Source organism: Canis lupus, chromosome X (genome assembly GCF_011100685.1).
Source record: "Canis lupus familiaris isolate Mischka breed German Shepherd chromosome X, alternate assembly UU_Cfam_GSD_1.0, whole genome shotgun sequence".
NCBI lineage: Eukaryota > Metazoa > Chordata > Mammalia > Carnivora > Canidae > Canis > Canis lupus.
The window spans coordinates 25,869,189-25,883,995 of NC_049260.1; the positions used below are offsets into that span (position 1 = coordinate 25,869,189).

The window sequence follows — 14,807 nt, forward strand, 5'->3', positions numbered from 1 at the left end:
GTGTCTCTGCCTCTGTGTGTATATGTGTGTGTGTCTCTCATGAATAAATAAGATCTTTTAAAAAAAATCTGTTCTTTTTAGCTGCTTATTAAGTTGTTTTACCCAAGAGTTGACAAATAACTTGTTTTCAATGTCAAAAATAGTAGTCTTACATTTATTAAGTCCTTTATAATTTTAAGAGGATTTTTAATTTTATTTTATTTTTTAAAAAATCTTTTTTTAAAAAAAGATTTTATTTATTTACTTACTTACTTATTGAAAAGAGAGAGAGCACACATGCATGAGCAGAGGTAGGGGCAGAAGGAGAGGAAAAAGCAGATTCCCTGCTGAGCAGAAAGCCAGACTTGGGGCTTGATCCCAGAACCCTGAGGTCATGACCTGAGCTGAAGTCAGATGCTTAACCAACTGAGCCACCCAGGCACCCCAAGCAAGTTCGCTTTCAAGTTCAGCAGTCAAAAGCAGTAATCCAGAGCTGGTACTCAGCAATCATTAAGTGTTCAGACCCATTCCAGTTTGTTGCTCCATTATCCTCAACACAGCTTCTGCCTCATGTCCCAAGATGACTGCTTTGCCTCAACTATCACATTCTCTCTTTTTTTGTATATTTTTTATTGGAGTTCGATTTGCCAACATATAGCACAACACCCAGTGCTCATCCCATCAAGTGCCCCCCTCAGTGCCCATCACCCAGTCACCTCATCCCCCCGCCCACCTCCCCTTCCACCACCCCTTGTTCATTTCCCAGAGTTAGGAGTCTCTCATGTTCTGTCACCCTCTCTAATTTTTCCCACTCATTTTCTCTCCTTTCCCACGTTCTCATTCAAGTTTTCAAGAAGAGGGGAAGAGGAAGAGTGTCTACCTCACTGTAAAGATACTGCTTAGAAGTTTCACATGTCTTATACACATGGTCTAGAATTTAGTAATATAGCCACAATTCATTACAATGGAAAACTACTGTATTTTGGTGTCTTATTGACCTGACTAAAATTCAGGGAATCTGAACTTTGGAATTCAGGGAAGAAAAAAAGAATGGATAGATATTGGAAAGACATCTACCATGTACAGATTACTACACTGAATAACTCAGAGGATGCTATTTCTTCCATGGTCCTATACCATAAATTATTCAGAGCTACTATGTGAATGTAAATTAGTGAATGACACATAAAAGTACACTTATTTTATATATGGTTGAAAAGACTCCACAGATCGAGGGGCTCTAATCACCTCACAGTCTATTGTGAGGATCTTTCTTAATTATTAATATATTGAACATGAAGGTAAGTGATGACTACATGAAAGAAAACATTCCATCTATAGCTGGGTGCACTGCAAATGAAGGGGGGGCCTTCACATCCTACTCTATTCCACAGATTTTTCTGCACTTGATCTTAGCCAAAAGCCAAGAAGCAATCCAGCGATCTTTCTGGACTCTATATGTTCAACGTGGAGGTAAAAGATAGCCATATACAGAAGACTTATTCCATGTTTAGTTGTGAGTACTGCACACTCAGAAGTTGCCATTCAAATCACAATCTATTCCAGGTTTATTTCTGGATTCCTAATATGCTCAAAATAGAGGTAAGTACTAAAAAAAAATAGAGGTAAGTACTGATAATTGCACTGCACAGCCCAGTTGGTATCATTTATGTTGTATATGCCATGTAATTTTTTGGACTCCTCATATGGTCAATGTGTAGTTAGTGATAGCCTCATAAAAATAAATGTGAATATACTCCACAATTTAAGGGATTCTGTTCATAATATAGTCTAGCTCATAAATCTTTCTGGATTTGTTATATATTTGATGTGGAAGTATGTGTTGGCCACATGAAATTAGATTGTGCTATGTATTTTGAGTACACTGCAAAACAGAAGTGTTGATAATCATATCCTCGTCTATGCTATGGATCTTTCTAATCTCTTCATATACTCAATGTGGAGGTAAATAATGGTCACATGAAAATAAATCTATCTGTATACATTTGGGTACACTATATAACTGAAGAGGATACTACTCACTATCTGGTAAATTCCATGGCTATTTCTGGCCTCATCATACATTAATGTGGAGGTAAGTGATGGTCATATGAGTTGACACTTGTTTCACTTGCAGTTGGATATACTGTGCTATTCAAGGACCGAGAGCCACATTCTAGTCTATGCCATGGATCTTAGAAAGATTTTTCACATGGTCAATGTGGAGGTTAATGATGGCCTTATGAAATTAGATTTACTGCATACAGAGTTGATTGTACTGCACAGTTTGAAGGCTGTCAATCACATGATGAGTTCTGGACCCATATACTTGTGGGAGGTAAACGCCACGTTTAAGTAAATTTGTTCTGTGTAAATTTTGGTGTGCTAAAAAATTTAAGGATGTCAGTCACATCCTAATTTGTGACATAGATATTTCTGGACTCCTCATATGCTCAATGAGGAAGTAAGTGATTTCTACAGTAAAGAAGGATTATGCAAAATGAGAATCTAAACCACAGTGAGATGGCAGCTCACACCTATTAGAATGGCTATTATCAAAGGATGAAATAACAAATATGGACAAGAATGTGGAAAAAGGGAGGGCAGGGCGAGATGGCGGAGGAGCAGGGTCCCCAAGTCACTTGTCCCCACCAACTTACCTAGATAACTTTCAAGTCATCCTGAAAACCTACAAATTCCGCCTGAGATTTAAAGAGAGAACAGCTGGAACGCTACAGAGAGACAAGGTAGGAAAGCGGAAAAAATAAACTAATTAATTAGCTAAAAAGCATCCAGTGGGGGAGGGGCCCCACGAGGAGCTGGGCTAAGGGGGGGGCAGCGAGAGCCTTCAGGACAGGAAAGCCCAGGCCTGTTGAAGCAGGAACTTTACCAACCTTCCCGGAGGGAAAGGCGTCGCAGGGAGCTCGGGCAGGATCCCAGGAGGGGCAGTGGACCCCCAGGTTCCCGGGGTCACTAACAGAGGAATTGCGCCCGGGGGAGAGCGCTCTGCACCCCGCGGGCTGAGATCCCTAAACGACTGGAGGGGGCTGAGCGACCCAGGAGCAGCTCCAGCAGCGGCTCCCCGTGGAGGAGGCTGCACTGCCCTGGGAGCGCAATTCCAGTGGCACAGGCCCCAGAGCCCAGGGCGCCGGGGGACACAGCCCAAGATCCAGCGCCTCCCCGCCCCCCCCCCCCGGACAGGCGGAGGCCGAAAGGACACAGGACAGCGAGGACGCTCCTGCCGCTGGGTGGCCCCGAGCTGTGCAGGTCAGCAGCCCCCGCCCTCGGAGCATCCAGGCCTCTGCGGACTGGGAGCTGAGGGAGTTACTGCGGGAGCTGACTCCAGGGCTGGAGAGCTGGCCGCGGCCACTGTTGTTGTTCCTCCTAGTGTCACCTTGTGCCTGGGACTGAGCAGGGGCTTCACAGGATAAACAGCTCCCACTGAGCCGTACACCTGGCAGGGGGCGGGGCAGCTCCCCCAGGTGCACACACCTGAGAGTCAGCACAGCAGGACCCTCCCCCCAGAAGACGCACTGGAAGGACAGGGGAAGAGCCAGTTATTGATCAAGCAGCACTGGAACGCTCCAGGGGAAGTAGAGGGATTTACAGTATATAGAACCAGAGGATACCCCTCCTTGGTTTTTTTTTTCTCTTTTTTTTCCTTCCTCTTTCCATTACAACTTGTTTTTATCCACTCTGCACTGAGCAAAATGACTAGAAAGAAGAACTCACCACAAAAGAAAGAATCAGAAACAGTACTCTCTGCCACAGAGTTACAGAATTTGGATTATAATTTGAAGTCAGAAAGCCAATTCAGAAGCACAATTATAAAGCTACTGGTGGCTCTAGAAAAAAGCATAAAGGATTCAAGAGACTTCATGACTGCAGAATTTAGATCTAATCAGGCAGAAATTAAAAATCAATTAAAAGAGATGCAATCCAAACTGGAGGTCCTAACGACAAGGGTTAATGAGGTAGAAGAAAGAGTGAGTGACACAGAAGACAAGTTGATGGCAAGGAAGGAGGCTGAGGAAAAAAGGGAAAAACAATTAAAAGACCATGAGGAAAGGTTAAGGGAAATAAATGATAGCCTCAGAAGGAAAAATCTACATTTAATTGGGGTTCCAGAGGGCACCGAAAGGGACAGAGGTCCAGAAAGTGTATTTGAACAAATCATAGCGAAGAACTTCCCTAATTTGGGGAGGGAAACAGGCATTCAGATCCAGGAGATAGAGAGATCCCCCCCAAAATCAATAAAAACCGTTCAACACCTCAACATTTAATAGTGAAACTTGCAAATTCCAAAGATAAAGAGAAGATCCTTAAAGCAGCAAGAGACAAGAGATCCCTAACTTATATGGGGAGAAATATTAGATTAACAGCAGACCTCTCCACAGAGACCTGGCAGGCCAGAAAGGGCTGGCAGGATATATTCAGGGTCCTAAATGAGAAGAACATGCAGCCAAGAATACTTTATCCAGCAAGGCTCTCATTCAGAATAGAAGGAGAGATAAAGAGCTTCCAAGATAGGCAGAAACTGAAAGAATATGTGACCACCAAGCCAGCTCTGCAAGAACTATTAAGGGGGACTCTGTAAAAGAAAGAGAATGCCCAAAGAAATAACCCACAAAAACAAGGACTGGATAGGTATTATGATGACACTAAATTCATATCTTTCAATAGTAACTCTGAACATGAATGGATTTAATGATCCCATCAAAAGACGCAGGGTTTCAGACTGGATAAAAAAGCAAGACCCATCTATTTGCTGTCTACAAGAGACTTGTTTGAGACCTAAGGACACCTACAGCCTGAAAATGAAAGGTTGGAGAACCATTTACCATTCAAATGGTCCTCAAAAGAAAGCAGGGGTAGCAATCCTCATATCAGATAAATTAAAGTTTATCCCAAAGACTGTAGTAAGAGATGAAGACGGCCACTATATCATATTTAAAGGATCTATCCAACAAAAGGACCTAATAATCATGAATATTTATGCCCCGAATGTGGGAGCTACCAAGTATATCAATCAATTAACAAGCTAAGTTAAGACATACTTAGATAATAATACACTTATACTGAGAGACTTTAACATGGCGCTTCCTACAAATGACAGATCTTCTAAGCACAACATCTCCAAAGAAACGAGAGCTTTAAATGATACACTGGACCAGATGGATTTCACAGATATTTATAGAACTTTACATCCAAACGCAACTGAATACACATTTTTCTCAAGTGCACATGGAACGTTCTCCAGAATAGACCACATACTGGGTCACAAATCAAGTCTTAACCGACACCAAAAGATTGGGATTGTCCCCTGTGTATTTTCAGACCATAATGCTTTGAAACTAGAACTCAATCACAAGAAGAAATTTGGAAGAAATTCAAACATGGAGGTTAAAGACCATCCTGCTAAAAGATAAAAGGGGCCAACCAGGAAATTAGAGATGAATTAAAAAGATTCATGGAAACTAATGAGAATGAAGATACAACTGTTCAAAATCTTTGGAATACAGCAAAAGCAATCCTGAGAGGGAAATACATCGCAATACAAGTATCCCTCAAAACACTGGGGAAAAACTCAAATACACAAGCTAACCTTGCACCTAAAGGCACTGGAGAAAGAACAGCAAATAAAACCTACACCCAACAGAAGAAGAGTTAATAAAGATTCGAGCAGAACTCAATGAAATAGAGACCAGAAGAACTGTGGAACAGATCAACAAAACCAGGAATAGTTCTTTGAAAGAATTAATAAGATAGATAAACCATTAGCCAGCCTTATTAAAAAACAAAAGATAAAAGACTCTAATTAATAAAATCACGAATTAAAAAGGAAAGATCGCCACCAATACCAAGGAAATACAAATGATTTTAAAAACATATCATGAGCAGCTAAATGCCAATAAATTAGGCAATCTAGAAGCAATGGACGCATTTCTGGAAAACCACAAACTGCCAAAACTGGAACAAGAAGAAATAGAAAACCTGAACAAGCCGATAACCAGGGAGGAAATTGAAGCAGTCATCAAAAACCTCCCATGACACAAAAGTCCAGGGCCAGATGGCATCCCAGGGGAATTCTATCAAACGTTTAAAAAAGAAACAGTAGGGATCCCTGGGTGGCGCAGCGGTTTAGCGCCTGCCTTTGGCCCGGGGCGTGATCCTGGAGACCCGGGATCGAGTCCCACGTCGGGCTCCCGGTGCATGGAGCCTGCTTCTCCCTCTGCCTGTGTCTCTACCTCTCTCTCTCTCTCTCTGTGTGTGTGACTATCACAAATAAATAAAAATTAAAAAAAAAAATAAATAAAAAAAAAATAAAAATAAAAAAGAAACAGTACATATTCTACTAAAGCTGTTCCGAAATACAGAAAGGGATGGAATACTTCCAAACTCATTCTATGAGGCCAGTATCACCTTAATTCCAAAACCAGACAAAGACCCCACCAAAAAGGAGAATTATAGACCAATATCCCTGATGAACACAGATGCAAAAATTCTCAACAAGATACTAGCCAATAGGATCCAACAGTACATTAAGAAGATTATTCACAATGACCAAGTGGGATTTATCCCCGGGATGCAAGGCTGGTTCAACACTTGTAAAGTAATCAACATGATAGATCATATCAACAAGAGAAAAAACAAGAACCATATGCTCCTCTCAATAGATGCAGAGAAAGCATTTGACAAAATACAGCATCCATTCCTGATCAAAACTCTTCAGAGTTGTAGGAATAAAGGAAACATTCCTCAGCATCTTAAAAGCCACCTAGTGAAAAGCCCACAGCAAATATCATCCTCAATGGGGAAACATCTGGGAGCATTTCCCCTAAGATCAGGAACACAACAGGGATGTCCACTCTCACCATTGCTATTCAACATTGTACTAGAAGTCCTAGCCTCAGCAATCAGGCAACAAAAAGAAATAAAAGGCATTCAAATTGGCAAAGAAGAAGTCAAACTCTCTCTCTTTGCAGATGACATGATACTCTACATAGAAAACCCAAAAGACTCCACCCCAAGATTGCTAGAACTCATACAGCAATTTGGCAGTGTGGCAGGATACAAAATCAATGCCCAGAAGTCAGTGGCATTTCTGTACACTAACAATGAGACTGAAGAAAGAGAAATTAAGGAGTCAATCCCATTGACAATTGCACCCAAAAGCACAAGATACCTAGGAATAAACCTAACCAAAGAGGTAAAGGATCTATACTCTAAAAACTACAGAACACTTCTGAAAGAAATTGAGGAAGACACGAAGAGATGGAAAAATATTCCATGCTCATGAATTGAAAGAATTAATATAGTGAAAATGTCAATGTTACGCAGGGAAATTTACACATTTAATGCAATCTCTATCAAAATACCATGGACTTTCTTCAGAGAGTTGGAACAAATCATCTTAAGATTTGTGTGGAATTAGAAAAGACCCCGAATAGCCAGGGGAATATTAAAAAAGAAAAAAGGGAATAGAAGGGAAGGAAGAAGAAATGGGTAGGAAATATCAGAAAGGGAGACAGAACATAAAAACTCCTAACTCTGGGAAATGAACTAGGGGTGGTGGAAGGGGAAGAGGGCGGGGGCTGGGGGTGAATGGGTGACGGGCACTGAGGGGGGCACATGATGGGATGAGCACTGGGTGTTATTCTGTATGTTGGCAAATTGAACACCAATAAAAAATAAATTTATTATAAAAAAAAAGAAAAGAAAACCAGAGCCAGGGGCATCACAATGCCAGATTTCAGGTTGTACTCCGAAGCTGTGGTCATCCAGACAGTGTGGTACTGGCACAAAAACAGACACATAGATCAATGGAACAGAATAGAGAATCCGGAAATGGGCTCTCAACTATATGGTCAACCAATATTCAACAAAGCAGAAAAGACTATCCACTGGAAAAAGGACAGTCTCTTCAATAAATGGTGCCGGGAAAATTGGACATCCACATGCAGAAGAATGAAACTAGACCACTCTCTTGCACCATACACAAAGATAAACTCAAAATGGATGAAAGATCTAAACGTGAGACAAGAATCCATCGAAATCCTAGAGGAGAACACAGGCAACACCATTTTTGAACTTGGCCACAACAACTTCTTGCAAGATACATCCATAAAGGCAAGGGAAACAAAAGCAAAAATGAACTATTGGGACTTCATCAAGATAAGAAGCTTTTGCACAGCAAAAGAAACAGTCAACGAAACTAAAAGACAACCTACAGAATGGGAGCAGGTATTTGCAAATGACCTATCAGATAAAGGACTAGTATCCAAGATCTATAAAGATCTTCTTAAACTCAACAGCAAAGAAACAAACAATCCAATCATGAAATGGGCAAAAGACATGAATAGAAATCTCACAGAGGAAGACATACACATGGCCAACAAGCACATGAGAAAATGCTCCGCATCACTGGCCATCAGGGAGATACAAATCAAAACCACCATGAGATACCACCTCACACCAGTGAGAATGGGGAAAATTAACAAGACAGGAAACAACAAATGTTGGAGAGGATGTGGAGAAAGGGGAACCCTCTTGCACTGTTGGTGGGAATGTGAACTGGTGCAGCCATTCTGGAAAACTGTGTGGAGGTTCCTCAAAGAATTAAAAATAGACCTGCCCTACGACCCAGCAATTGCACTGCTGAGGATTTACCCCAAAGATGCAGATGCAGTGAAACGCCAGGACACCTGCACCCCAATGTTTATAGCAACAATGTCCACAATAGCCAAACTGTGGAAGGAGCCTCGGTGTCCATCGAAAGATGAATGGATAGAGAAGCTGTGGTCTATGTATACAATGGAATATTCCTCAGCCACTAGAAATGACAAATACCCACCATTTGCTTCGACGTGGATGGAACTGGAGGGTATTATGCTGAGTGAAATAAGTCAGTCGGAGAAGGACAAACATTATATGGTCTCATTCATTCGGGGAATATAAAAAATAGTGAAAGGGAATAAAGGGGAAAGGAGAGAAAATGAGTAGGAAATATCAGTGAGGGTAACAGAACCTGAGAGACTCCTAACTCTCAGAAACGAACAAGGGGTAGTGGAAGGGAGATGGGTGGGGGGATGGGGTGACTGGGTGATGGGCACTGAGTGGGGCACTTGACGGGGTGAGGAGCACTGGGCGTTATGCTATATGTTGGCAAATTGAACTCCAATAAAAAAATATTTTTTAAAAGGATGTGGAAAAAGGAAAGCCTTGTGCACTGTTGATGGGAATGAAAATTGGTACAGCCACTGTCGAAAACAGTAAGGAGGTTCCTCAGACAATTAAAAATAGAACTACCTTATGATCCAGCAATTACACTTCTGGGTATTTATCTGAAAAACAAACAAACAAACAGGGGCACCTGGGTGTCACAGTTAAATATCCAACTCTTGGTTTCTGCTCAGGTCATGATCTCAGGTTTGTGAGATCGAGCCCCACGTTGGGCTCCGTGGAGTCTGCCTAAGATTCTCTCCCCCTCTCCCACTGCCCCTCCCCTGCTTTCTACAATAAATAAATCTTTTTTAAAAAGTGCTAAGTTGAAAAGATAAATGCACCTTCATGTTCATTGCAGCACTATTTACAATAGCCAAGACATGTAAACAACCTAAATGTCCATCATGGGATGACACAGATAAGGAAAATGTGGTGTCAGGGAAAAGTCTCTTCAACAAATGGTGTTGAGAAAACAGGACAGCAACCTGCAAAAGGATGAAACTGGACCACTTTATTACACCATACACAGAAATAAATTCAAAATGGATTAAAGACCTAAATGTAAGACCTAAGAGTATAAAAATCCTAGAAGAGAACACGGGCAGTAATTTCTCTGACATTGGCTGTAGCAACTTTTTCCTAGATAGGTCCCCTGCAGAAAGGAAAACAAAACCAAAAATAAACTATTAAGACTACATCAAAATAAAAATTTCTGCACAGTGAAGAAACCAACAAAACTAAGACAACTGAACTGAATGGGAAAAGATACTTGCAAAGGACATATCCAGTAAAGACTTAGTATTCAAAATATATAATGAACTTGTAAAACTCAAAAGACAAATAATCCAATTAAAAATGGGCAGAAGATATGAATAGACTTTTTTCCAAAAAAGACATCCAGATAGCCAACAGATACTTGAAAAGATGCTCATCATCACTTATCATTAGGGAGATGCAAATCAAAACTACAACAAGGGACGCCTGGGTGGCTCAACGTTGAGCATCTGCCTTTGGCTCAGGGCGTGATCCCGGAGTCCTGGGATAGAGTCCCACGTCGGGCTTCCTGCATGGAGCCTGCTTCTCCCTCTGCCTATGTCTCTCTCTCTCTCTCTCTCTCTCTCTCTCTCTCTCTCTCTCATGAATAAATAAATAAAATCTTAAAAAACAAAAACTACAATGCCATATCACCTCACACCTATCAGAATGGCTAAAATCAACAACACAAGAAACAAATAGATGTTGGCAAGGATGTGGAGAAAGGGGAACCCTCCTGCACTGCTGGTGGGAATGTAAACTAGTGCAGACACTCAGGAAAACAGTATGGAGGTTCCTCAAAATGTTAAAAATGGAACTACCTTACAATGAAGCAATCACATTGCTGGGTATTTACCCAAAGAATACAAAAACACCAATTCAAAGGACTACATGCACCCCTGTGTTTATAGCAGCATTATTTATAATAGCTAAGATATGGAAGCAACCCGCGTGTCCATCAATTGATGGATGGATAAAGAAGACACACAGCAGAATATTATTCAGCCATAAAAAAGAACCAAATCTTGCCATTTGCAGCAACATAGATGTAGCTAGAGGGTATTATGCTAAGCAAAATAAGTCAGAGAAAGACTAATACCATACAATTTCACTCATATGTGGAATTTAAGAAGCAAAATAAATGAGCGAAGGGAAAAACAAGAGAAAGAGGCAAACCAACCAACAGACTCTTAATTATAGAGAACAAACTGATGGTTACCAGACGGGAGAGGGTCAGGGGATGGGTGAAGCAGGTGATTGGGATTAAGGAGGGCACTTGTGATGAGCACCACGTGATGTATGGAAGTGTTGGTGGGATCCTTGGGTGGCTCAGTGGTTTAGCACCGCCTTCAATCCAGGGCCTGATCCTGGAGATCTGGGATCGAGTCCCACATCAGGTTCCCTGCATGGAGCCTGCTTTTGTCTCTGCCCGCCCCCCCCCATCTCTCATGAATAAATAAATAAAAATTTTTTAAAGGGAAGTGTTGAATCATGAAACTGTACACCTGAAACTAACATAACACTATGTTAACCGGAATTAAAATAAAAACTTAAAAAAAATAAAATATGGTATCTACATGTTTATGTATGTGTGTGTTTATATATAATTTATATGTTATTATGTATTATGTGTCTTGTATATATATTATATTTATATAGATACATGTATTCATATAATATACATAATGCATATAATATACATACATGTGTATATATAATCCATGCACATAGTATATACATGCTTATATAATATGTATGGCCCAGTATTATTCAACAATAAAAAAGAATGAAATCTTGCCATTTATGACAATGTGGATAGAACTTGAGGACATTTTACTAAGTGAAATAAGTCAGGCGGAAGAAGATAAATACCCTATGACCTCATTTATATATTGAATCTTTTTAAAAAAATGAGCTCATGGGTATAGAAGAAAGACTGGTGGTTGCCTGAGGTGGAGAGTTGGTGAGTGAAGGAGGTCAAAAGGTATAAATTTCCAGTTATAAAATATGTCATGAGGATGTTGTATACAGTGTAGTGACTATAATTAACAATACTATATTACATATTGGAAAGTAGCTAGGAGAGGGGCACCTGGGTGGCTCAGTCACTTAAGCAACTGCCGTCAGCTCAGGTCGTGATCCCAGGTTCCTCTGATTGAGCCTCACATTGGGGTCCCTGCTCAACGAAGAATCCGCTTCTTCCTCTCCCTCAGCCCCTCCCCACTCACACATGCTCTCTCTCTCTCAGATAAATAGATCAGATCTTTAAAAAAAAAACTAGCTGGAAGAATAAATTTTGAAAGTTCTCATCATGAGAAAAAAATTTGCACCATGTGTGGTGATGGATAGTAACTGGATTTATTGTGATTATTTTGCACTATATACAAATATGAAAGCATTACACTTGAAATTATTATAACATCAATTTTTTAAAAAAGGATAGTTCCCTGAAAAGTGTGCACTATACACTCAAAGGTTGCCATTCATATCAGTCCTATATTATGGATCTTTCCTGAATGTTTATATGCTCGGTATAGGGGAAAATGATGTCTCATTTAATTAGATTTATTCCATGAATAGTTCTTTGTCCTGCATGCTCAAGTATTGCCATTCAGGGCAGCCCGGGTGGCTCAGCGGTTTAGCGCCCCCTTCGGCCCAGGGCATGATCTTGGAGTCCGGGGATCATGTCCCACATCGGGCTCCCTGCATGGAGCCCACTTCTCTCTCTGCCTCTCTCTCTCTCTCTCTCTCTATCTCTCATGAATAAATAAATGAAATATTTTTTAAAAGTATTGCCATTCATACAACAGTCTGGTGGTATGGTTATTTCTGGACTTCTAATATGGTAAACATGGAGGTAACTAAGGGCATCATAAAAATGAAATATTCCTTGAACTTCAGGTACACTGCACAACTCACAGGATGCCATTGATATACTATTATGTGTGTATGCGTAATTCTGATCTCCTGAGGTTCATATAGGGGTAAGAGATTACTGAATGAAAGTAGATATATTCAGGGGCACCTGGTTGGCTCAGCTGGTTAAGCATCTGCCTTCAGCTCAGGAGTCCCACATTGGGCTCCCTGCTCTATGGGGAGTCTACTCCTCCCTCTCCCTCTGCTCCTCCCCCCAGCTTGTGCTGTCTTTCTCAAATAAATAAATAAAATATTTTTTAAAGGAAGTAGATATATTTGATGCATATATGCATACACTGCACAAATGAATGGATTTCATTGACTATTTGGTCTAGTCTTTGACGTTTTCTAGACTCCTCTCTTCTTAAAGTTGTAAGTAATGCCCACATGAAAGAAGGCTTATTCCATGCATAAGTGCACTGCACACCTGAAGTAGTGCCATTCACTGTCTTACCTACTCCGTGGATATTTATGGGCTCCTCACTTCTTACCGTGGAGGTACGTAATGGCCACAATAAACTAGACTGATTCTCTCTGCTGTTTACTGCACTCCAAACCCATTTAGTACCCTTCATATCCCAGTCTGCACCATGGATCTTTCTGTCCATGCTAATGGAGAGGTATATCTGGGACACACAGAAGTAGATGGAGTTTGTTTGCATGCACTGCATAGTCAAGTTATGTGATTCACATCCTAGTCTTTGCCATGGAGTTTTTGGATTCCTGACGTGGTCAATGTGGAAGAAGTGATGGTCACATGAATGTAGACCGGGTCCATGTGGAGCTGTGTGCTCTGCACACTCAAGGGTGCTATTGACATCTCATTTTATGACATGGATCTTTCTGTATCCTCATTGCACAATTGGGGAAGCAAGTGATGGCATGTGAAAGTCAGTTTATTCCATTTATGCTTGGGTATGCATGAGAAGCAGTTGGTTGAGCTAAGACTTAGAAGCAAAGAAACTAAAAAAAAAAAAACTAAAAAACTAAAAAAACTAAAAATTAAAAAAAAAGAAGCAAAGAAACTGAACAGGATCATCCTCAGAGGGCCAAGGTCACCAAACTCCACCAGCCTACTTCCATTTGTTATCTTCTCAGGAAAATCAGAAATCTTTTTTGTCTTTTTAACACTTTTCCACTCCCTTGAAAACATTCCCACTATTTTGGTTTTAATCTGAGGCAAAAATACAATTTCTTAAGCACTTGCCATGTTTGGACACACTACTAAGCCCTTTACATAGTTTATCTCATTTATTCATTTCCATGGTCTCCCAAGTCAGATATTAGTCACATCTCATTTTTTTAAATGAGAAAATTGAGCTTTTTTTCACCCTCTCCACCCCCTTCTCAGCACTGCTCTGGCTGCACCCATCTTGGTCTCAGCTCTGGGCTCCTGCTATGCAAGCACCACCATCCTCTTTCTCCAGCCACCATCACAATCATCTCCTGGGACCTCATCAGCTAGGATGAGGTGTTATCCAACATCTACAAGATCTGGGAGATTACATATGGGCTGTGCCTGTGGGGGAGAGGATGGTCAGGAGAACAGAGGGTAACACCGATGCCTCACTCATTGGTGAAATGCCTCCACAGAAGGCCCTGAGGGTGAAGGTTACAGAAAGTACAGTCAGCAGTGGTATAGATACTGTCCTGAACCATCACCTGCAGAAACCAGCTGCACAACAGAAGCCTACAAGAAAGTATGTCAAAGATTACACGAGATCAATCAAAGACAAACTTGAAGAACAGAGGCCAGAAAGAGTAAAACCCTTCATGACCCGGGCTACAGAACAAACCAAGCACATCCTCACTAATTGCAAAAACCTTTATTGATGAAAACATGAACCCAGATGGCAGGGCTGCTCTGCTGGACTATTCTGAGGGTGGTGAGACCCCATATAGGATTTTCTTTAAAGATGGTTTAGAAATGGAAAAATGTTAATGAATTTGGCTATTACTTTGGATGTATCACCTGTTGTCATAACTGGCTGCTGTTCCTCATCCATATAACACCAGGACTTTGATGAATGGGACTGAGGTCATCGTGGGCTCTTCATTTATTTTAACATTGATTTATTTGGAGTGGAGGCATTTAAAAAAAAAGAAAAAAGAAACATGTCAAGTATGTTGTCTACAAATAAAATACATTTAAA

At 40.8% G+C, this 14,807-nt stretch overlaps 1 pseudogene; it reads left to right on the plus strand.

Moving 5' to 3' along the window:
• Positions 1 to 13,741: 13,741 nt before the first annotated feature.
• On the plus strand, positions 13,742 to 14,807 carry LOC100685977 (annotated as a pseudogene).